This window comes from Palaemon carinicauda, chromosome 19 (genome assembly GCF_036898095.1).
Source record: "Palaemon carinicauda isolate YSFRI2023 chromosome 19, ASM3689809v2, whole genome shotgun sequence".
NCBI lineage: Eukaryota > Metazoa > Arthropoda > Malacostraca > Decapoda > Palaemonidae > Palaemon > Palaemon carinicauda.
Window position 1 is genome coordinate 83,103,356 of NC_090743.1, and position 25,077 is coordinate 83,128,432.

The 25,077-nt window shown below is 48.2% G+C and overlaps 1 protein-coding gene across 1 annotated transcript in view; it reads right to left on the reverse strand.

Moving 5' to 3' along the window:
* LOC137658695 (acid phosphatase type 7-like) overlaps window positions 1–25,077 on the reverse strand; it is a 141,567-nt gene that overhangs the window by 22,943 nt on the left and 93,547 nt on the right. The gene's annotated exons all lie outside the window — the stretch shown is intronic.

Genomic DNA, 25,077 nt, shown 5'->3' on the forward strand with positions numbered 1-25,077 from the left:
TCAACTTGACGATGAAGAGGAAGCCATCATGCAAGGAATTACTCTAAAAAAGCTGAAAAAGGCGCACTCGAAAAACTACTTGTGAAGTAGGACGCTACGAACAAAGGAACGAAGCCATCAGGTCCGTATGGAGGTACCATGGGGAGAGAGGATATGTAACGGCTCCTCACCTTTCCCTACCCTTAGTTTCCTAGACTGGGTTAAGCCTATTATGGGTGCAGATATCTATGGTTATCTACGGATACGTCCATGATTATACACGATATCTTAGGATAGTTGTTCCGGGGGTTAGAACCCCGTGATACCTGGCGGTAATTCTCTTGTAATATCACTCGCAGAAATATTATACAGTAGGAAGCTGCCGAAAGGGCCTTCCATCAGGACGACATGGCTTGAGCCCAAAAAACACTTCTTCAGAATAGATTGATCACCGAAAATCTTCAAAGACTTTCTTAATAAGCCAATTTTTGTACAATGGAAGAAGACACAGACCTAATGTGTTTCTCAAAAGTAAATATGCAGTCGAGAATCACACCTAAAATCTTAAAAGTCATACAAAGTTAAAGAAACATTATCAATACTGAGATCCAGATGTAGAGGAGCCACTGTCCTTGACCTACTTACAATCATAGTTTGGGTTTTGTTAAGATTCAACTTCATACCCCATAATTTGCACCATGCACTAATTTTAGCTAGATCTCTATTACGGGATTCAGCAACCCCAGATCTACATTCAGAGGATGGAATTGATGCAGAGAGAGTAGCATCATCTGCATATGCAACAAGCTTGTTTTCTAGGCCAAACCACATACATGTATAATGTGTATATAGTATGAAAAGTAATGGGCCAAGAGCAATACCCTGTGGAACACCAGATATCACATTCCTATACTTACTATGGTGCCCATCAACAACAACTCGTTGAGATCTATTACTTAAAAAATCAATAATAATGCTAAGAAATGACCAACCCACTCCCAAATGTTTGAGTTTGTAAACAAACAAGGCCCTCATGATTAACACGATCAAAGGCAGCACTAAAATCAAGGCTCCAGATGGAATAGAGGTATTGAGTGGAGAGATACGCTTTCCCACGACACCAACCACAGAAGACGTTATACTTTGCCTAGTAGACTGATGCTGAGGAATTTCTCAGATATCTAAACAACTTCTTCACAACTTATTGCGAAAAGCCTCTCTGAGAGAGAAGGTACTGGGTATTCTCCAGGTGTACAATCATAGTGAAGCTATAGCTTGTGGTAGGTGTCGAAGTGTGGTTGTCTGTGACGTGGAGAGGGTTCTCTTGGAGGCTCTATCAGGACCTGCAGAAGGTTTGGAAACTGTTCTGCGTAATGACACAGCGGAGCTATGAGAGCCCTCGAGAGGCTGACCAATGTTCTAGCCTTGTTGAGTACCCTTCTCTTCAGACAAAAACAGGGACGAGACGTAAACGTCATTGTTTTACCCACCGTTGTTTACATGCTTCTTGCCAGAAAGCCTTGGGGTCTATGACTGGGGAACAGCGGAAGCCTGAGGTTCAGGGGCGTTGCAAACAGATCCATAGTTGGAGAACCCCGTAAAGTCCGGACTTTGTCGGCTGCAAAGTGACCCAAAGACCATTCGGTACACCTTATCTGAGATGCTGTGCATAGATTGTCAGCGAGCAAATTCCACCAGTCTGGAATGAAGAGGGCTGATAGTGGTACCGAGCAGACTTCGGCCCATCTTAGTATTTATACTGTTAGATGGGAAGAGGCTGCGAGCAAGTTCCTTCTTACCTGTTGATGTGAGCCTCTATGCGGTGTCGTCGCTCATCACACCACTGAGTGGGCTGTTAGGAACTGATACGGCTGTTGAAGGACCGGAAAGTTGACCTTCATCTCTTATGAGATTTAAGTGAAGGTACTTTCGGACTCTGTCCAGAGGCCTGAGGTCGTGTGGTGCAGGACGATGGTCCTTCCTCCTTTCTTTTGATGTGTCTAAGCACAGCATCAAGTCTGAGGGGTGGGGAAGGATGAGAGGGTTATACTACTCCATAGGTTCTCGACTGACACCCATCCCTTGAGGTTTATCCAAACTTCTGGTCCCATGAGGATCACAATGTCCGGGGAATCAAAGGCCTGATTCCAATCGGACTAAAGCCACTACTGGAGACAACGAATCCTGAGGCAGCCGTTGGAGGCTAAACAGGCCTGAGATGATAGGTGTTTCTCGTTTTAAGAAAGGGTCTTGTGACTTTTCTAGGCCTGTCTTTGATGAGAAGGTTTTGTGGAGATTGGTGTCTAGAATCATTCCCAGATATACCAGTCTTCTGAGAGGGAAGTAGGAAAGACTTCCAAAGCTTTACCATGATCACCCAATCTTGGTAGAAAGACTTCAGAAGTTCCAGTGCTAACGCAAGGTTGCCACCGAGTCGGCTATGGTCAGTCAGTCGTCCAGAAATGGAGGAGACGGAAGCTGATCCTGTGAATCCAGGATGGGTGCAGTGGAAAGACCGAAGCACAGTGCCTTGTACTGGTGTTTCTTGTTTGCCTAGACTGAATCTCCAATCCTTCCTAGAAGATGGATGGTTTGGGCCTGGAAGTATACATCCTTTAGGTCCAGCGTGCACATGAAGACCTGTGGTCTTAGCCCTTGTCCAAACTCCTCCAACATGGTGTGAACATCAACCCAAAGGGACAGCTCCTTGCTAATCCTTTTGCATGGGAGATTATTGATGCTGGGGTCTTGATGGGACTCGATACCCTATGTAAGGATTCTTCCCTGGGAGAGAACTCCTTTAACTGATAGAGGTAAGGCAATGCTTAACCCTATCTGATGGAATTGATGCTATTCCTTGGAACAGTATCGGTCTTGCGAATGTTAACCAATGGTTAACGGCTGGGTATCGTGGTTACTGTGCAGTTGGAGAGTGCTTGTGAGTAGTTATCTGTTGACAAGCCGCTGATGTGGGCTGTCGATCACTTGCCGATCGCTTTAGTTGATTGGTGTGATGGCGAACGGTGAGTAGCGAAGAGTGTGTTGTATACCTTCCGATCTAGGGAACCATGGGCAGAGGTTGACTAGTAAATCTGAGTCACGAACTGCTGGTGAATGGCGAACTGCGAGCCGAAGATGGTAACTGACAGGAAGATGAAGGCTGGCTGGTCAGTCAAACAAGGACGGTTGGCAATTAATGAGTTGGTGATCGGCTTGGAGAGCCCTGAGAGACAGCAGAATGGTTTAATGATCGTCAGTTGGTGATCGGTGAGCCATTGATGATCAGCGCTCGATCGCAGATTGGTGATCGGTGAGCTAGAGATTAGTAAGCTGATGATTGGCTGGTCAGAGATCAGTGACCTGAGGTTGATGAACGATTTAGTGATCAGCAAGCTGATGTCTGGTTATTGACTAGCAGTTGGTGATCGGCGCAAGCAATCGGAGACTGGAAGTCAATGATCAGAGAGAGATGAGCTAGCAATTGGCGATCTGGCGATCGCCGAGCTAGTGATCAGCAAACGGTGATCTAGCGATCAATCGGTTAATGATTTCTCATTGGTGGAAGATGATTTAGAAATTGGCGATCGGCGGTCGATGAGCTACTGATCTGCGTTCTGGCAATTAGAGAATTGCGAGCTAATGATAGGCCATTTGCAACATTCAGATCGTGTTCGCTGACAGTGGTACTGTCAGGAAAACCTCCTGAAGAGAAAGGGACCAAGGGTTCCCTTTGAGGAGTCTCAACCGATGGTAGATGCAGTTAATTCGCCTTGGAAGATGGAATCTTCGGGATCTTGAACCCTTTTGTGAAACCTCTTCCCTCTTTTCCTAGCGGCGGGCATGCTGTAATGCATTTGCGGGGAGGGGAATAGGGCAATGGTGACCTGTCAAAAAGTTTTCATTCTTTTTGTCTCTCGTGCGAGTGTGCAGGAGAATATTGGAACGTTGGCGCGCAGGATGATGCTGGTGCACAGTTTCCACAGAATGTGCAGGAGAGCGCTGGCAAGCAGTATGGCGGTGCACAGGAGGATGCTGGTGCGCAGTTTTCGGTTAATGCGCAGAAGAGTGCTGGCAAGCAGGAGAGCGCTGGCGAGCAGGAAAGCGCTGTGTGCAGGCGAGCGCTGGATCTCAGAGCGCAAGTGTGCATGAGAGCGCTCGATCTAAGAGCGCAAGTGCGCAAGAGCGCGCTGGCGCGCCAGAGTGTTGGTGCGCAGTAAGGCGCTGTGCAGTCACCCTAGAATGTACAGGAGAGCGCGTACGAGGGCACGCAGGCGGGAGGGCGCACAAGATAATGGAAGTGGCCGCGCAGGTGGGAGGACACGAGGGCACGCAGGCGTGTTGGCAGAGGTGAGGTCTGGCGCGCAGGAGATTGTTGCCTCTTAGGAGAGCGCTGGCGAGCAAGAGATCACTGGCACGCAGGAAAACGCTGTCGTGCAGGAGAACACTGGCGTGCGGGAGATTACTGACGTACAGGAGATCGTTGGCGTGCAGGAGATCGCTGGTGCGCAAGAGAGTGCTGTAGCTGTCGTATAGGAGAGCGTTTGGTGAGCAGGAGACCAAAGTTGCACGCGCGCGCTGAGGTTTTGGTGAGCTCTGTTGCGCCGTCAATCGTAGGTTGGCTGATGAGCACTGGCGAGCTGGCAAATGTTGCTCTCTGTGGCGAGGTTGCGCTGGAAGGCTCTAAGGACGAGCAGGTGAAGGCGCCCGAAGCGTTGTAGGGCGCTGACGAGCTGGAGAGCGTGGCCGCTCTGTAAAGCGTGACGGAGCAGGCTGGCGCTGACAAGATGTTGGTGAGCGCTGGTGCACTGCAGGGTGCTGCGATCTGGAGAGCATTGGCGCGCAGCTGCACGCTTAGGTAGGGCCTTAGGAGGCTGTACTGGAGACAGGAACAGTGATGATAGGTCGGCAGGTCAGCTGGTAGGACGCTCAGGAACTGGGATGTGCCCTTTGGAAGGGCGAACCTCCACTGGTGGAGATCGCGAATGATCCACAGAAGAGTCCAGGACCAAAATGCGAGGACTAGCTGCAGCGTTGTCAAGAGAAGGTCCAGGAAAATATGACGCCCATGAGGGCCGGTGGATAAGCAAGCTGACCTTCAGCAGTAGCAGTCCTCAAAAGAGGAGTCTCTATGAGTGGTCCCTCTCGCGAACGAGATAGGTGATCACTTCGCAGGAGAAACTTGCCTAAGACTATGCTCCGCCCACGAAGAAAGAGAGACTCAGCAAGGGGGAGCATAGTCTAGGCAAAGACAGCAATAGCAGTCGTAGTCGATGACGTGATGAAGAAGATGCAGGTCAGTTCTCCCTTGGGAGGGAAAAAAACCCCACACCTGAGGAGGAAAACTCTCCCTTGGAAGGGAAAGTAGTCCAACCCTTGGAGCGTACCTCCTGGCACCGCTCTAAGGTGATCTGCCAAGAGCGCTGCCTGAGGAAGCGTAGCTGGAGCTAGTTCCTCGAAGATGACGTGCTGATCAGGTGCTACCACGGGCGTACTTCTCAGAGAAGGGATGACGTCCTCTGAGGGTCGGCAGTGACAGCGGATTCCCTAGGCATGAACGGAACAGCTCTGCTTCATCGGCTTAGTCGAACGAAGAAGAACTGCATCGTTAACTGAGGAAAAATAAAATAAATTACGTAACAAAAAACTCCCCAGGGAGGAACACCTAGTCCGCGACGGGAAAGGAGACCATCGAGGGAACAAATACAAAATAAAAACTGAACCCTCCCTTCCCTGGTCAACATCGACGGGAGAAGGGGAGTGTAGAGTAACTGTAATGAAACAAGAATTACAATTATTTAAATCAGCTAAAAATATTCACTAATAGGAAAAACCACTGATCCTCCAAAGGGAAGTGTTCCCCACGGAGAAGAAGCTGAAAAGTTGAATTAAAAACAATTATAATTCCAGTTAAATAATTAAGAAAAACAACCTAACCCGCAAACGTGAAAGTTGCTCCCCCCATTAGTAAACTGTCAGAAGCCCATGAAAGGTGAAGGGCCTTGAGAAGAGAAAAAGCAAAGTCAATCTCTGAAAGGGCACATTCCCTTCCCTCAGTAATCCATATGTTCCCCGTGGAAGAGGGAAAGGCGAAGACAACAGTTGAGCGAGGAGGGTCCAAACTATGACGATTCCCTTGCGGAGGTAGCCGAGTCAACGGTAGGTTATCCGTCGACAGGAAGACCGATGGACAGGGAGGGAGAGGTCGGAAGGGAAGGTTCCCTGGGCTTGCGCATATGTCTTGAGGACCTGTTGTATACGTTATCACACGCACAGCACAAACACTGAAAAGGAAACTTACAACATTTCTTTACATATATACATAAACATGAAGAATGTTTTCATATGTATATATACTGTATAAGAAAAAAGTAAGTTGAAAGACAAAAATTAATGGCAGTCCAAAATACGAAAGGAGGAAGAGCGGATATAACCAGTCTCCATCCAAGCCAGAAGTAAAATGAGCTAAATCACCGGTGTGTGAGTAGGAGCAGTAGCAAGCTACCCCCCCTACCCCCGCTAACTAGCGGTATAGGTAGTTAACCCTCACTAAATTTTAATGGCTTGTCATTCCAGCTTCGCAGAAAATAATACCCCTAAATAAATAGCGTAGGTTTGTATTCCAGTTACAAAACAACTAGAGTTTTTATAGTAGAATGTAAAAAATTCAATTGTATTGTACATAATACTAACGTCCTAATAAAACACAATATAAAAGAGATGAAATTATCTGCTTTTCATACTATGAAGAATCATCTCCAGTCTTAAGAAAAGCCCTTGGTATTTTCTGCTGTCACTGACCTATTTTGAATCCTTTTTCTTAATATCAGTAATAAAATGACAAATTCATAGATAATTTGTATTTTTCTTAACTATACAAACCTTAGCTATTTAATAGGGGTATTACTTTCGGCGTAGCTGAAATGACGAGCCATTAATTTCTAACGAGGGTTTACTGCCCACACCACTAGTTAGCGGGGGTAGGGGAGGGTAGCTTGCTACTCCCCCCCTCTAACACACCTGTGCTTGAGCTCATTTTGCTTGAAGGTAGGACTTCAAGGGGGATAGGGCTGGCGGGCAAGTTTGGTTAAATAGCTAAGGTTTGTATAGTTAGGAAAAATACAAATTATCTACGAATTTGTCATTTGTTCCGTAACTGGAATACAAACCACATTATTTAATAGGGGTAACTTACCCATTAGGAAGGGTGGACGTCCCAGCCAGTCTGGCTTTTGGCTTTGCCCAGGGGCTCGTTATTTGAGTGTGTAAGCACCCAAGAAATAAGGAGTCCCTGCACCTCGCTAGAACCTTGCTACGCAAGGACTGCGGCCTACGCAAGCAGTGTAAAAAGGTATGAAGAAGTGTGACTCGTCCAAGGAAGTTATTCTGAAGTTCTTCAGATGGAAACTTGTAGACTAGGACTTTCCCAATACCACCTCGTCAGGGTATGGGGACGTAACAGTATTACAGTAATCTTAATACTAGGAACACAAGGGAGCATGGTTTACCTGCAGTGGTTTGAGGTCAGCTATGCAGAGAACCCAGGATGCTGCTTTCCCCAAGAGAGGGGATGATGAAAAAAAGAAAAAGGGCCAGTCAAAACTTTTCATTCATGCAGACTAAAACTGGGTAACAATGCCCTCAACCTTCTGCTACTTGTCCAATAAGGATCTTGAGGTTTTAAACCAGCTGTTGTGCAGCCACCACAGGGCCGATAGCGAACGTATCGAGTCTCCTGTGGGCCACGTCTTGCAGGTAGTGGAATGTGAATGTTGTTTAACGTTTCCACACCCCAGCTTGGAGAACCTGCGGCACTGAAAAACTTCTTTTGAAGGCCAGGGACGTAGCTATGCCCCTGATATCATGTGCTCTAGGGCGACGTGACAGAGGAGGGTCTGGATTCAAGGCCAGTCAAATGACCCTACGAATCCATGCAGAGATGGTGTTCTTGGTGACCCTCCTCTTAGTCCTTCCTGTGCTGATGAACAGTGCTGGCACATGAGGACGGGCTGCAGCTGTTCTTTTGAGGTACAGCCTTAAGCTCCTTACTGGGCATAGTAAGAGATGGTCTGGGTCATCTGTTACAGTACGGAGACTAGAAATCCAGAAGGAGTCGAATCGAGGATCCGTCACTCCAGGATTCTGAGTCTTAGCAATAAACTCAGGGACAAAGCTGAACGTTGAAGGGCCAGAAAGACGGCCTTCATCTCTAGGAGATGTATATGTAGGTACTTTTCTGACTCTGACCAGAGGCCTGAGGTCGTGTGGTGCAGCATGTGGGCCCCCATCCTTTTTTTGAAGCGTCCGAAAATAGCATCAAATCCGGGGAGAAGACGAGAAGGTCCACTCCATTCCATAGGTTCTCGTCTGCCACCCACCACTGGAATGAATTGAATTGAATATAGGATTTAGGCATTAAACCAAGCACTGGGGCATCAAAGGCCATTCAGCGCTATATAACGAAGATCATTTAATCATATCTGTATACTCACACCATTTAGTATCATTTTAACCTTTAATACAAATCGCAACACTTTCATACAATAAAATCTAGATGTGAAATAAATAGGGATTAAAAGGGTAAAATAAATAAATAAATTAATAAAATCAATTATAGCTTGTAATATAACCTAATACTTTGTATAAATTTTCTCAACTTCAGGGTATTACAGTTTTCCCCCAGTATATCTCTTAAAGGTTTGTCCTGGAGTAAATGTGTCCTCCTCTGAAGATTAAAAACAGGACAATCGACTAAAATATGTTTAACATCCATTGTCACTTGACAGGTATTACAAAGAGGGGCCAATCTCCCTTCCCCACTCTTCGTTAAATAATTGTGCGTTGCATGTGTATGGCCAATGCGCAGCCTAGTTAAAATAATGGTATCCCTCCTACTTGTAGAATTACAAGATGACCATTTATCCACCAATGGGTGGATTTGTTTCAATTTTGTATTGGTGGTCAGTTCAGACCATAGAGCCTGCCACTTATTTTTACAGTAAAGATGAATCTCACTTTTAAGATCTTTGTAAGGAATACTCAAGGGGGATGGATTACTTAGCCCTGAAGCTTCCTTTGCTGCCTTATCTACTTGTTCATTTCCATCCACCCCAACATGGGCAGGGACCCAACAGAAGTGAACACTGATACTCTCCCTAGACTGCAGAAGTACTAACCAGTCCTGCACCTCTTGTACTAGATGATGGCCTGGCATAATTTGTTTTAATGAGAGTAAAACACTATTGGAATCCGTAAAAATTGTATAAAAACTATTTTGGTTGCCATTTTTAAAAATATGTTGGACTGCGAGAATTATTGCGTACAGCTCAGCAGTAAAAATTGAACAAGAGGATAGGAGTTTCCTTCTAATAACAATATCCCCCACCACAGCTGCACTTCCAACTCCTGCAGCCGATTTGGAGCCATCTGTAAAAACATGTTTCCCATGATGTTGAGCAGCATGATTTAAAAACTCACTTTTCATTATCCTACTAGGTAAGGTATTTTTCCCTCCTGCCGTAAAACATACTTTAACAGGTGGATTACACCAAGGAGGAGACTTGGGATATCCTAACTCTGCTATCTGTGCTGTTAACAAGCCTACTTCTCTAGCATCATTTTTCAGCTGTACTTCCAAAGGCTTAGGCACTCTAGATCTGTTAGGAGCCCTAACATATTTACAGTTAGGATTGTTTCTCACAGCAAGGGACCTAGCTAAAAACCTCAAACTCAACTCCTCTCTGCGAATGGAAAGGGGAGGTATGCCAGAATCAACATAGAGACTGTCAATGGGAGATGTTCTGTAAGCACCTGTGCAGATGCGAAGCCCAGCATTGTGAACAATATCAAGTTTTCCAAGTAAAGTCTTTGTAGCTGACCCATATATTTGGCATGCATAGTCTAACTTGCTCAGACACAAAGATGTATAAATTCTAAGCAAAGTTGTTCTATCAGCACCCCAATCAAAATGCGATACCACTTTCAGAATGTTCAGTGACTTCTTAACCCTGATAGATAACGGATTTTGAGCGAAGCGAAAAATCTATTTTTGGGTAAGATGGCCATGTCGTCCTGATGGAAGTTCCTTAAAGGCAGCTTCCTAGGGTATATTACAACTACGGCGATATTCCCAGAGAATTTACCTTAAGGTACCCAGAATTCTAACTCCTGGAGCGAATATCCCTAAAAAAGACCTTAGGGATATCGTAAATATCAGCGGACGTATTCTTGACACGCCACATAGCAATATATACCCCGAATAGAGTTAACACTTCGTAGGGGTCAAATGGCAAGAAAACGAAAACGATAAGAAAAAGGGGGGAGCCGTTCGTAAGGCATCTCTCCTCCCCGTTTCGTAAGCGTGCCCTGCGCCGCTCGCGGCGCCATCTGTATTCCTTGTAGCGATACACGAGGTGCTACAGATACTGTATGTAGGGAGGGGTCCTACAGCCCTTTTCTTTTCTTTTTTTTTTTTTTTTTTTTTTGAAAAGGGACAGGGCGGGTCCATCAGGACGACATGGCCATCTTACCCAAAAATAGATTTTTCGCTTCGCTCAAAATCCGTTTTTTGGGCTCAAGCCATGTCGTCCTGATGGAAGTATACCAGAGCATTACTGTATCTGTGGATTCTCAATACGTGCCGTACTCCTCAGGAATGTTTCTTAGTCAACTCGACTGAAAGACCTAAGATGTTACCGTTATACATCTTTTCACTAATCATAAGCCATGAAAGCGCTTCCTGCCCCCTACAGGGAGGAGTCCTACTAGACTCTAGAAACGAACGAATAGTACATATACCTATGTATGAATCACTCGCAAGCCAATACAATATAGTGGTCTCACTCTATATGAAGTAAAGCATAGTCCTTACGGAACTACAGCATCCAAGGGAAAAACCCCGACCAGCACCCTGGTCGAAGTAGAAATAGACAAAAAGGTTATATCTGCGTAGGATTAAACTTGCTGCCGCCACCGTCCTCAGAGAAGGATGGAGCCCTTTATGCTAAGGAAAGTATAAACCAGTGCAACAAGGCTTGCATTAAGGAACAGGCTATTATAGATATCCCCGATTAATATACATAGGCTGAATGCTCAATAATTAAAATGAAATCAATATAGGTGAAGGAGACGCAAGGTTCCCGAGAACAAGTTTATTGATTAACAATAAATAGACATGGTTACCACAATTATATACATATGATAGGTGGATGACCAACAATTTACACAAGTACTGTAGTGCATGGATGTATGGTTATCTGAAAGAAAACAATCAGATCACTTGTCACATACCAAGGTATCAAAGTTAAACGTCCATGTTACTATCCACTGACATTAGCGTCAGAAACGCTCGGCACACCTGTCTGTACTTGTGCTACAATCACCATAACGCTGGAACAGTCATTGTGGGCTCCCAGAGCCTTCACTACTAGTTATAGCAACGCATATAACTATACACTCACCCAAGAATCAAAGTCCCAATTAAATCCACTGTTCCTCGCAGAGTTAAACAACAGGGTTAACGACGCAACCAACTGCTACCACAGACCTCTTTAGCTGCTCCACTTGCTTAGCATAGTGGCGAAAGAATACCCTGGAAGACTTCCAGCCAGTGTATGAACGAAGGTGTTCAAAATCCATAAAGTTAAAGAAGTTTAAGGATGAAGCAACTTTCCTCGGATCATGACCTGAGGGTGAACTGTCAGGATCCGCTCTGCGAATAAAATATGTAATTTTCGCCCTAAGTTGATTTAAAGATAAATTCGAGCCCGATGTTTCTCCTCTGAATAGTTGGCCCCCATGGAAGTCTGAAGTTCTACGAAGATAGACCTTTAGGCATTCTACGGGACATAGAGATGCATCTTCTTTCAGAGGGCAGATTCTCCAGGGACCCCACCTGTTGGTGGGCAACTCGTTCTTAGCAAGAAACGTAGGGTCCGGAAACAGGTTCAGTTCTCCCCCATCCAGGAACTGAACCCGGCCCTCCTCTCTCGAGAGGGCTACAATCTCACTAACTCTGGCCCCAGAAGCTAGGGCAAAAAGGAAGATCACTTTTTGAGTCAGGTCCTTCAGTGCACACTCCTCATTATCCAGCAATGAGGCAAAATGAAGGACTTTGTCTAAAGACCATGAAATAGGCTTTGGAGGAGCTGAAGGTCTAAGCCTAGCACAGGCCTTCGGGATCTTGTTAAAAATCTCGTTAGCGAGGTCTACCTGGAAGGCATACAGAATGGGTCTTGTCAGAGCTGACTTACATGTAGAAATCGTGTTAGCCGCCAGCCCCTGTCCGTGGAGGTGGATGAAGAAGGATAGGCAGAACTCCGTAGAGATCTCGTGCGGATTCTTGTCTTTGACAAAGGCTACCCATTTCTTCCATGCTGATTCGTACTGCCTTCTAGTAGACTTGCACTTATATTCTTCCAGGAAGTCGATGCTATCTTTCGAGATTCCGAACCGTTTCTTCACCGCTAGGGAGAGAAAATCATGAGCTGCAGGGTCCGGGTTTTCTGTAATGAAGCGTAGACAGTCGACTTCTGGACTTGCTGGGACAGAACTGGGTCCGGGAGTGGTAGAAACTCTAGTCGTAGTTCCAGAGCTAGAGGGAACCATACACTGTTCGGCCACTTGTGGGCCACTATTGCTGCTACTCCCTTGAAGGATCTCAGTTTGTTGAGGACCCTCAACATCAGATTGTGAGGGGGAAACAGGTAGATCCTGGACCATCTGTTCCAATCCAGGGACATCGCATCTACTGCTTCCGCCAAGGGGTCCTCGTACGGGGACACATATCTTGGCAACTTCTTGTTGTCCTTCGTCGCGAAGAGGTCTATCTGCAGTTCTGGGACTTGACTCGAGATGAAGGAGAATGATCCTGCGTCTAAGGACCATTCCGACTCTATCGGTGTAACCCTGGATAGAGCGTCCGCGGTCACATTCCGGACTCCTTGAAGGTGAACTGCTGACAGGTGCCACTTCTTCTTCTCCGCCAGTCGGAATATAGCTATCATTACCTGGTTGAGAGGTGGAGATCTCGATCCCCGCCGATTCAGACATTTCACTACCACCTCGCTGTCCAGTACCAACCTTACATGGATCGAGTGACGTGGGGATACTTTCTTCAGGGTAAGAAGCACTGCCATAGCTTCTAAAAAGTTTATGTGAAAAGTCCCAAATAGCTTGGACCAGGTCCCTTGCACTTTTTTCCGATGGGAGTGACCTCCCCACCCTACCTTTGAGGCGTCTGTGTGGATTGTCACTGACGGGGGGGGTGGCTGAAGAGGTACTGACCTCTTTAGACGACTGGCTTGAGACCACGGTCTGAGAAGAGAACGTAGCCGAAGTGGGACCGGTCTCTTCAAGTCTCTTCGCTCTCTTGATGCAAAGGTTCTCCAAACTCCCGCTGCATCTTTTAGCTGTGCTCTTAGCACTGGGTCTGTTACTGATGTGAACTGAAGAGAGCCCAGAACCCTCTCTTGTTCGCGTCTTGATATCCTCTCGGAACCTAGAAGTCTCTTGACAGACCCCGCTATTTCCTTCCTTTTCGACATTGGAATGGAAAAACGGTGTGACACTAGATCCCAGTGAATTCCCAACCACTGGAACCTCTGAGCTGGAGAAAGACGAGACTTCTTTCTGTTGATCATGAAACCTAGATATTCCAGGAACTGAATCACCTGTAGGGAAGCTTGCAAGCATTCCGCTCTGGATGCTGCCCACACCAACCAATCGTCCAGGTAGGCTACTACCTGGAACCCTTTTAGGCGTAACTGTTTGAGCGCTGCGCTCGCAAGCTTCGTAAAGATCCTTGGAGCTATGTTTAGCCCGAAAGGCATCGCTCTGAAAGCATAAAGTTTTTGTTGTAGCTTGAATCCTAAGTAGGGGGAGAGACGGCGACTTATTGGAACGTGCCAATAGGCGTCTGACAAATCGATGGAGACGGTATATGCCCTCTTGGGCAGTAAGGCCCTTATGTGTTGTAATGTTAACATCTTGAACTTGTGGTTCATTATGAACTTGTTGAGTGGTGACAAGTCCAGAATGACTCTGAGTTTCCCCGAGTCTTTCTTGGGAACACAAAACAGCCTCCCTTGGAACCTGATGGACTTTACCCTCCGGATCACCTTTTTCTCCAACAGTTCTTGAATGTACTCCTCCAAAACGGGGGTGGAGTGTTGGAAAAATTGAGGGCACAGGGGCGGAGTACTGTACCAACTCCAACCCAGTCCATTTTTGAGCAGGCTGTGGGCCCAGGGATCGAAGGTCCAGCGATCCCGGAAATACTGTAGTCTCCCTCCTACCGGCGACACTTCACTTTGACTGCCCTGCAGTCTTGCCTCCCTGGCCGCGACCACCTCTGAATCCTCTTCCCCTAGAGGGGCGTCTCGCCGAACCTCTGGCTGCACCTCTGGGCTTTGCTCGAAACGTGGTCGATTGCCCTTCGAACACTGGATTGAATGCCGGGGATGCTGATGACACGGCTTGGGGTACCCATTGGAAGGTGGTCGGGGTCTGGGCTACCAGTTGTGGCACCGGAGGCAAAGCTGGCTGCTGCTGCTGCTGACGTTGTGGTCTGAAAGTCTTGGTTGGACGGGAAGAAAACCTCGATTTCTTCGCCTTTCCTTTCGGCTGAGGGCCCTCATCAGGGGAAGACTTCCTCTTAAGGGACAGGCCCCACTTAAGGAGAAGATTTCGGTTCTCAGTGGCTGCCTTGTCCACCACCTCCTTGACCACCTCATTGGGAAAGAGATCTTTACCCCAGATGCTGGATGAGATGAGTCTCTTGGGTTCATGCCTCACTGTGGCCGAGGCGAACACAAACTCCCTGCAGGCCCTCCTCGCTTTGACAAAGCAATAGAGGTCCTTAGTCACCGTGGCCAGATGGATTTTGGCCATTACCATGAACATCTCAGGCATCGTGGGGTCGCTAGCCATTGTCTCCATGTTTGTCTGGAGAGACATCGAGGCTGCCAGACGCTCCTTTGTATCCAATTCCCTCCGTAGGAGGAATTCCGACAACTTGGGAAGGTTTTCGCCGAACTGTTGACCTGCGATATCGGCGTCCAACTTCCCAACCGAGAAGGTGAGGTGTACCTCCTTCCAGTCCTTGTTGTCCAACGGCAAAGCCAAAGACAATGGCTTGCATTCCTCCAGAGATGGACATGGTTTGCCAGCTTCAACCGCCTTCAAAACGGCCGTGAACCCTTTCTGCATAAAGGGGAAGGCCCTAGCCGGGGAGGATACGAAGGAGGGGTGCTTCTTACTCAAAGCAGCAACTTTAGAGTTTGAGAACCCCCTCTCCTTCAACGCAGATGTTAAGGTAGCTTGAGCCTTGGAGTGATCCAGGATGATCACCTCCTTCGGTTCCGTCTCCTCCTTCGAGGCCGGCTCCTTCTTCAGACGGACATAACAGTCCGGGTAGGCCCCTCTGCTGGGCCAGAATTCCACCTCCTCAAGGGGAACTGAACCCAGTTTCTCCGACATGACGATCTTCCCGACCGTCATCGGCATGTGCTCGGCATATCTCCACGGGTTGGCATCCGAGCACAGAGGAAGGTCCTTCACGTTGAGCTTCTTTGGAGGTCCACGTGATGCTGTGATCTTCTGCATCTGGAGCTCCATTGCAGCGGCCTTCTGATTATTCTCCCTCTGCATCTTTTGTATCATACCAACGATGGAAGAGAGAGCCTGTCCCAGCTCTGCTGGAAGAGCAGACGAAGTAGAGGGGATAGGTTCAGGGGTCTGAACCGGAACGTCTGAAGGTACGGAAACCTGTTCCTCCACGGCAATCAGATCTTGATCCTCCTCCTCACCCTCTGCGAGGAGGTCCTGTTCCGCACAGTCGGACAAGTCAGACATCTTGTCATCCAGCTGGATGTCCTGCATGGCATCCGCAACATCCTTCTCCACTGGGATCTGGACGAGAGGGATCTCCGGCCGAGGCTGGGGAACAACAGCGTCAGTAGAAGCCTTGGGAAAAAGGTATGCCCTCATCTTCTCATTAGGAAGATAAGGTCCAGTGGTGTTCTTCTGGAAACCCCTTACCCATAAACGGAGCTTCTCCCTCGCTGCATCCCTTGACTCCGCCGACCTAGGGGATTCAAAAGCCTCTGATAGCAGGTTAGTACACACTGCACATACCTGCGGATCCCAGTAGCGATGATCATACTTGGAGGCTGCGCAAGCCGCGTGCCTCCTACACGAGACATGTCCGCAAAAGTTCTTACTGCGGACATTGCAGAAAACGCTATCACATTTCGGATGCTACTCCTGTAAAAGAAGAAAATTTCCATGAATATCAAGTGAATTTCAATTCACATGTATATATGAGCATTCACAAAGAATAAGGGAAAGACACCTACTTGTGAAACCCACACAATCACCTGTGGAAGCCCACCAGCCATAAAATCACGTGGTTAGTCTTTACTAGAATAACCAGAGATCATATTTCCCGAGGGAAATTAGGTGTAGCTCACACCTAAGGTAAGATTTTACCATTCTGGCTAGAGGTGAAAAGAATTCTCTTTTCATCCTTGTAAGGCGACACCAAGTGATTGCACAAGGCAACACAAGTAGGTTAGAAAAACAGTGTTGTAACCTACTATATCATGGTCTCCCTTGGTAGAATACACCACCCAGGAAAGAACTGATACAGTACATGAGGGTGGTGTGCCGGCCGGCTCTTGCCGGTCAGTACCCCCCCCCCCCCTTTTTTCAAAGGTAGGTCTCAAGTATACAACTTCAGATCACCCCTATTGGGGAGAACTCCAGTTCCCATGCCTGAACCGGCCGGCAGTGGTTGCCGGTCCGTAGCCACCCGGGTAGCACCGTGTTGCCGGCCATCACTCTTAGTGGCCGGCTAACCGAGCAATGTAGCAGGCCGGCCGGCAGCGGTAAGCAAACCCTGCCGGCTGGCATCCACACCAGGTAGCGCTCGGCTGCCGGCCGCCACTCATAGCGGCCGGCAGAGGAGCAAAAGGACCGGCCGGCAAAGGCATATAACCACCGCCGACCGACAGCAAGAGAACTAGAGAACACCCCTTACCGACGGCCGGCCCCTAGGCCGGCAGACGGCAAGGACAACACATAAGAAGACAACAGAATGAGTGCCGGGCTAAGAGGCTATGAACCTCTGCGCCCGGCACCCGAAAGAGTGCCGAGAGGAAGGGGAGACACTAAGTCAGGCTTCCTAACCACTGCTTACTGAATTTACAGCCGGCAGCGGTTGAGGGACCAAGAAAGGACCGGGCAGCACTCAAGAGATAGGGTCTCTGCCGGTCGGCGCACTCTGCCGGCCGACAGGGGACCACGTCAGCTCCCCATCCTAACCTATGCTAGGTACGGATGTGAGACGACTGACACAAAGGAAACGGAAAAATAGAAGGGAAGGACAGAGGGTCCTGTCCAACCTTGCCTTGGTTAAGGATCATTCCAAACTAAGAAAGCTCATCTCAGCCAGAGAGATCCAGAGAGGGAGGCCGGCACTACTGGCTGCCTCCCTAAAACCAAGGCAAGGAAGGAATTGCTATTCCGGAAAGGGAACATATCCCGAACCCGGAACAGCAAAGAGGACAAGTCTGAGGGGTCACCGAGCGAAGGGATCATAATTACCGAAACCTTCCAAGGTGATTCAAGGAGGATAAACCTCCTATGCCCGTGTCAGGCAGCAAGGGAGACTCTGCCCCACGCTAGACCAACACGGACTCAGACTAATACACTGCTGTACTGTCCCCCTCTGAACCAATTCAGTTGGAGCAGGAAGGTACAGTACTACTCCAGCATAGTTATATTTGAAAATTAATTCAAACAAACCACTAGAGTTAAGCCTAAGGCTTAAACAGAGGGAAAGGGTTTGCCCCTTCCCTGAAGAGAAGGGAGCAAACGGGGAAACAGATAATATTATAAAGACCTAAGACAACCTAGCCTAGGCACTAAGAGAATCGATTACCTAAATCACCGAAACTGACTCCAATACTATCTTGGAAATTACTCGAAAAAGGGCTTATATGTATAACGTTGCCTAACGCTTTAAGCAATATAAAATCACACTTGGAAGACTAATTATCATGCAGGAAGTACAAGGACCAACAACTAGGCTACGAAGACTAGTGTTGGTCAGCCTAGGCAAATCTTTCGCCAGGCGCACTACTATCGCATCATAACAGAATTCCTAATTAAGCTAAGCAGCTAATTATTAAAGCGCAGGGGGCTGGGAACGTCGCTCTTGCTAACAAATAAATCCTATTCTAGCGAGCGACAGCGTCCATGACGCCTCCAGCAGGCAACAGCTCTTGTATCAAAGATAACTCTTTTAATTACTTTAATTTTAAACAAGAGCCTACATTTATACATAAAAGAAATAGTACTCAACTTATCCGAAGCAGAAGAAGTTGGAGAAAGCATAATATGAGAGTAAATCCAAGATTTTGGTAGAAACACAAGGAAAAACACCGAGTTGTATAGCTACGCAAAAAGGAATACAGATGGCGCCGCGAGCGGCGCAGGGTACGCTTACAAAACGGGGAGGAGAGATGCCTTACGAACGGCTCCCCCCTTTTTCTTATCGTTTTCGTTTTCTTGCCATTTGACCCCTACGAAGTGTTAACTCTATTCGGGGTATAGATTGCTATGTGGCGTGTCAAGAATACGTCCGCTGATATTTACGATATCCCTAAGGTCTTTTTTAGGGATACTCGCTCCAGGAGTTAGAATTCTGGGTACCTTAAGGTAAATTCTCTGGGAATATCGCCGTAGTTGTAATATACCCTAGGAAGCTGCCTTTAAGGAACTTCCATCAGGACGACATGGCTTAAGCCCAAAAAGGTCATTTATATGGGGACCAAATGTAATTTTCTTGTCGAAAATGACTCCAAGAAACTTGACATTATCCTCATATGGCAAAATACAATCATTTAAGAAAAGGGTGGGGATCTCTTCCCTTTTACGAGTACGAGTAAAGCGAATGGCTTTGGTAATCTGAGGAGAAAACATGAATCCACGAGAATTTGCCCATGCGGAAGCAGCATTTATTGCAATTTGAAGATTTTGGCATGCTTGTAGTGCAGATGATCCACTACAATAAATTGCAAAGTCATTGACAAATAGTGATCCTTGTATGCCAGGAGGTATATGACTAATGAGACTATTAATAGCAACAGCAAACAAGGTCACACTCAATACGCTGCCTTGGGGGACACCTTCCTGCATGCAGGATGAAGATAGTTCTGACCCTACTCTCACTTTAATTGAGCGGTTTGATAAAAATTCTTCAATAAAAGAGAACATATGTCCTCCTATACCCCATGAGGCCAATTGCTTTAAAACACCACCCCTCCAGGTGGTGTCATATGCCTTTTCGAGGTCAAAAAAGACACCCACCACCTGGTTTTGGTTAGAAAAGGCATTTGAAATTTCCCTTGATAACATCAGCAAAGGGTCTAGAGTACTTCGGTTCTTCCTAAAACCAAACTGTCTGTTAGATAAAAGATTTTTTGATTCTAGATAGCACACAAGTCTGTTGTTGATCATTCTCTCAAATAGTTTGCATATGCAACTGGTCAAGGATATGGGCCTATAACTAGATGACAGTTCTGGGTCTTTACCAGACTTGTGGCCTGGAATTACAATTGAAGTATGCCAGGAATCAGGAGATGTATGGGAAGCCCATAGACCATTAAAGGTTTCTAATAAAAATTCCTTGGTATCCACTGGAAGATGTGATATCATTTCATACCGGATGCCATCCTCACCTGGGGCAGAGATCCGTCAATTCCGCAGGTCCCATGGGGATCTGGATGTGCAGGAGTCGTACGCTTGATTCCACCGGGACTTGAGTCGCCACTGGAGGGATCTCATCCTGAGGCGACCGTTGGGAACCAGACGAGCCAGCGATGAAAGGTGACCGAGGAGACGTAACCACGATTGGGCTGGAAGTTGTTCTCGTTTGAGAAAAGGCCTTGCTATCCTGTCGTCTGATGGGAAGGCTTTGTGGAGATTGGTGTATATAATCATGCCTAGATATACCAGTCTTTGAGTGGGAAGCAGTGAGGACTTCTCGCGATTTACCATGATTCCCAGATCTTGGCAAAGACCTAGAAGTTTGTCTCGGTGTTGAAAAAGGGATGACACCAAGTCTGCTAGGATTAACCAGTCGTCCAGATAACGGAGGAGACGGATGCCAATCCTGTGTGCCCAAGATGATACTAGGGTGAACACTCTGGTGAAGACTTGTGGTGCTGTTGAGAGACCGAAGCACAGCACCTTGAACTGGTACTTTCTGTTGTCTAGGCTAAATCTTAAGTACTTCCTTGAAGACGGATGGACTGGGATCTGGAAGTACGCGTCCTTTAGGTCCAGTGTGCACATGAAGTCTTGCGGTCTTACTGCTAGTCTGACCGTGTCCGCCGTCTCCATGCTGAACGGAGTTTGTTTGACAAACTTGTTCAGAGCTGAGAAGTCGATGACTGGTCTCCAGCCTCCAGACGCCTTCTTTACAAGAAAGAGTCGACTGAAGAAGCCTAGAGATTCGTCGAGGACCTCTTGGAGAGCGCCCTTCTTCAACAGGGTCTGGACTTCTGCCCGAAGAGCTTGCCCCCTTGCCAATCCCATGGCAAGGGAGCTCAATGACACTGGATTCGTCGTCAGGGGAGGTAGAGATGTTATGAACGGGACGCGATATCCTAAACTGATCATGGAGATTATCCAGGAATCGGACCAGAGTTGCTTCCACCTGTTTGAGCCACTTAGTAGGCATCCCCCCCCTGGTGGACATGCAGGGGGACTGCCTATCCTAGCATTTGTGGCCTCGGCTGCTCCCTCTAGGATTCTTGCCTTTCCTTTCTTTGACAGGAAAGGGCTTAGACAACAAGGTCTTCGCTGCTGTCGTCGTTCTAGAGGTCTTGACAGGACGGGACTGCTGTGGTGCTGGAGGCTTATAGGGCTTGGATGTTAAAGCCCTATGAAGAAGGGAATCTTGATGAGACTTCCTCCACCTCTCAGCGGCATACTGTATTCCACATCTTTAGGCTCGAACAAGATGGATCCCTCTAGAGAGGAATGTCTGAGCCTATTGATCTCGGTACTAGGGACCCTCTGATGGAATCTCTCAGCTACTGCATCCCGACGTTTCAGAATGGTATTTGCCCACAAGTTCGAGACTTGGTGGGCCAGAAACTCCATCGTGCGAGTACCTGAGAGAAGAAAGGTCTCCATAGCTTTCCTGGTATGTTCTTTGGAGAAATCCTCAGAACGTATCAGGATACCTAAGGTCCCCAATCAGATATCGAGCCATGAAGTGGCTTGCATAGCACACTTCGCAACTTTCTCCTGGTTAAGGATCTCGGTTGCCGAGAATGAGACCTGCCGGTTGGAGAGTCTCTCAAGAGGGACTCTCCTGGTAAGCTCTTCCAGCGAGTGGTGAAGAAGAAGAGCTAAACAAGGCTCCTCAAGGATCTCGAAGTACCTCCACTGCTGTACGCGAGGAGGTGGGAGGAGCTTGTTGGTGGCACTGGAACGGTTGGAGGAGGACATCTCGGAGAGCTGTAGAGAGATCTTGTCCCTGATACTCTTAACTCCTTGAGACCAGGGCAGTGCTGCACTGGTCTTGGAGGGTTTCTGAGTACCAAAGACATGGTCCAAGACCGTGTCCTTGCCCTCTCGAGGAGGGATCTCTGGGTCGGAAAACCTGTTGAGAGCCCTCATTAGAGTCAGAACTTGCCAAAACACATGTTCTGACTCTTGCTGGTCTCCTCCTGATGTAGGACTTGCAGCGAAGTCTCCTTCTGTCCCAAAAGGCTCTTCTTGGGGAGAGTCGAGGACGTTCTCTGAGTGGCTAACTGGCTCCATCCTAGTCGTAGTAGAGGACTTCGGCAATGTTTTGGAGTCCTTAGATTCCTTCCTGGGAAGGATGTAGGACTCCAACATTGACGAGGATGGCATGTTCCTTTCAATTCCCGCCTGAAAACACATTTCGGCACGAGGAGAGGTTTCCCTCATTGGTGCGATGGGGGAAAGTCTCTCCTCGCGTGATTCCCCTGGGGACGGGAAATCTTCGTCCGAAAGGGACGGAGAGACAGTCTGGGGGTAAAGAAGGAACCTGCCTCGAAGGTTTGCGTGGAGTCAGTTTTGCCCTTGGAGAAGTTACCGCGTCTGGAACTCCTCTTTTTCTCTTCAAAGGGGTAGAAGCAGCCATGGATCTGTGCCCTAATTCAGAGAAGACAGGCTTGAACGCCTGCGTTACGGCTCTGATCAGTGCACCGAATCAGGGCTGTTGGCTGACAGATGCGCGGTCAGACATACCCCTTGAAGGGACAGGAATTGAAGGATCCCTGGGAGGAGTTCTCATCATTGGTGGGTTCGCCTGAAATGGCTTTGGGATCCTGGGCCCCTCTAGATGTTTCCCTTCTCCCACAATGCGCGGTGGTATGCGCTTGCGGGGAGGGAAATGAGGCGATGGCGACCTTGCCGTGCGTAGTTCAGCAGTCACGCGCAAGGGAGGATATTGACGCTCGCGCGAGGGAGAGTAATGGTGCTCGCGCGAGGGAGAATACTGGGACTCACGCACGGGAGACTGCGGGCGCGCGGGAGACTGATGGCGCGCGGGAGACTGCTTGCGCACAGGAGTGTGTGCGGGAGACTGTTGGCGCGCACGCGCGTGCGGGAGAGTATTCGCGCGTGCACGGTCGCGCAGGAACAAGGCGTTGAGTGCACGGGCGCGTGGGCGAGAGTTCGCGCGTGCCTGTATCAGTCGTAGGGCGCGGGCACGCAGTTGAAGCCTGTGATGCTCGTGGGCGCGAATCCATAGGAGAAGATAGGCTAGTGCGCGCGCGTATCCTCGCGGGTGCGTGCGGGAGAAGGCTGGCGCGATGGCGAGCGTGGGCGCGAAGGCGAGCATTGGTGCAATGGTATTAGCTGGCGCGTGGGAGAAGTCAGTTTAGTTGACTTCCCAGCAGCGCCCAGATCAGTAGATCGTTGGCGCGCAGGAGAGTTAACTGCTCGGCGTGAGCGCTGGCGCGCGAGAGAGCGCTGGCTCGCAGGAGATCGCTGGCGCGTAGGAGAGCACTGGCGTGCAGGAAAGCGCTAGCGCGCAGGAGAGCGCTAGCGCGCAGGAGAGCGCTGGCGCACAGGTGAGAGTTGGCGAGCAACTGGGCGTGGGCGCGTAGGCATAGGCTCAGGCAAGGCCTGGTGCGCAGGAGAACGTGGGTGCGTATGTGCGTGAGGGCGTGCATAGTGCGTGATGAAGCTGTGCTCCTGTTGGGACGTATGTGCGTGTCGGCGCATACGCCCTTGATGCCCTGTGTTAGGGTTTATTGATGGGGCCTGACGAGCTACTAGAGCGCGTTCGTCAGGTTTCGTTGGCGCATAGCGCGTATCTGAGAGGCGCGCCTTAGCATGCTCAGATGAAACCTTGTTAGGTTTATGCAGGAAGGATGACGGCAGGTCAGCAGGTCTGTCGGGTGGAAGGTCGACGTGTCCTTTAAAAGGACGACCTTCCACCGAAGGAGATCGCGAACGATCTGCAGAAAGGTCCAGGACCAATGCAGGAACAGTGATCGGTGAATGTTCTTGAGGCTCCTCTGCGGGGGACTGCATCGAAGACGTTGAACCGAAGAGGCGCCTCCTCACCGCCGGTGAAGAAGGCCTCTCTGGCGAAGAGAAAGGCGAGCCTTGTGACGAATGCTCCCTCTGGGGGCTGTAGGGTCAGCGAGCTGACCTTCTGCAGTCCTCCGAAGAGGAGTCTCTGTAAGTGAACTCCCCCAAGGGAAAGAAACACAAGCAGGAGAGACTGGCGTTGACTTGATTTCTCCCTCATAGGCTGAACAGACACGGGAGAAACTAAGCCGTCAGCTACCGTAGGGTTTTAAGAGGCAGAGGTGATGGCGATTGCTTGCCAGCGGCACCCAATCGGATGTAGTTAAGCAAAACCTCCTTGGAGGGCGAACCCGTAAGCCCCAAGGAGGACCAAAGCTGAAAAAGGGAGGTTAATGACATATCCTCCCCCGGGGGAAAAGGTGGAGCTTCTTCGCTGGAGGAAGCAACGTCATCTTTCGAGCCCCGAGGTTGGTAAACAGTACATCGGTCTACGCTACCACTCGACTATCTCTCGAAAGAGACCGACTAAGTGGGAGCTTCGGAGGAGGTTTGGGCAACGGAAGAAGAGGCCTTGGGTTTTTCTCCTTTCAAAGAAACCTTCGAAGGAGAAATATCCCGCTTGGACTTCTTCTTCCGTCATCGCGAAAACCTCTCCCACTGGGAGGTAGACCACTCCCTACACTCACTACACCGGTTATTACTATCACCCCGTTGGCCCCTACAAGAAGGACAAAGGGCGTGAGGATCGGTCTCGACCGCCGACATGAATGTTCCACAGGGGCGGTCGGGAAAGCCAGGGCAGGTGCGCATGATCGCAGAGGCCCACTTCACAAACAGAACTAGAAAAAGAAAAAGACAAAAGCATTAAATGGCTGCCAATGACGGCGAGGATGAAAGCGGACACGTCCAACTGCCATCCGAGCCGAGAGCAAAGTGAACTTTAGCAAGCTACCCTCCCCTACCCCCGCTAACTAGCGGTGTGGGTAGTAAACCCTCATTAAAAATTAATGGCTCGTCATTTCAGCTACGCCGAAAGTATTACCCATATTAAATAGCGTGGTTTGTATTCCAGTTACGGAACAAACACAATTTTCAACTTTCATTAACTCTTCGTCTTCATCTTCCACACTCTTCATTTAATCACATCTTTCAAAAATATTTGCCCTCTGCAATACAATGTCAACCAAGTTATAATTTTTCCCTATATCAAAAAGAACAAATACTGTACATACATTACACTTCATAATATGATGTATCAATATCCATTTCCCCATTCTCCTCTAATTACACATTCCAAATACAATAATTCTAATTTCAAGCATTATTTTTTCATGCGTCGTAAAATTCTTATGAATTACAACTTGACTTGGTTTTTATACTTTAGAACATTGATTCAAACAACTCTTACTTTGAGTTTCTTCCTTCATCTCAAAAATGTCTTTTGATATTGCTGACCACCATTACTTAACACACACTCACACACGCACACCTTCCACTTTTGCAGCAACTGAAAATGTT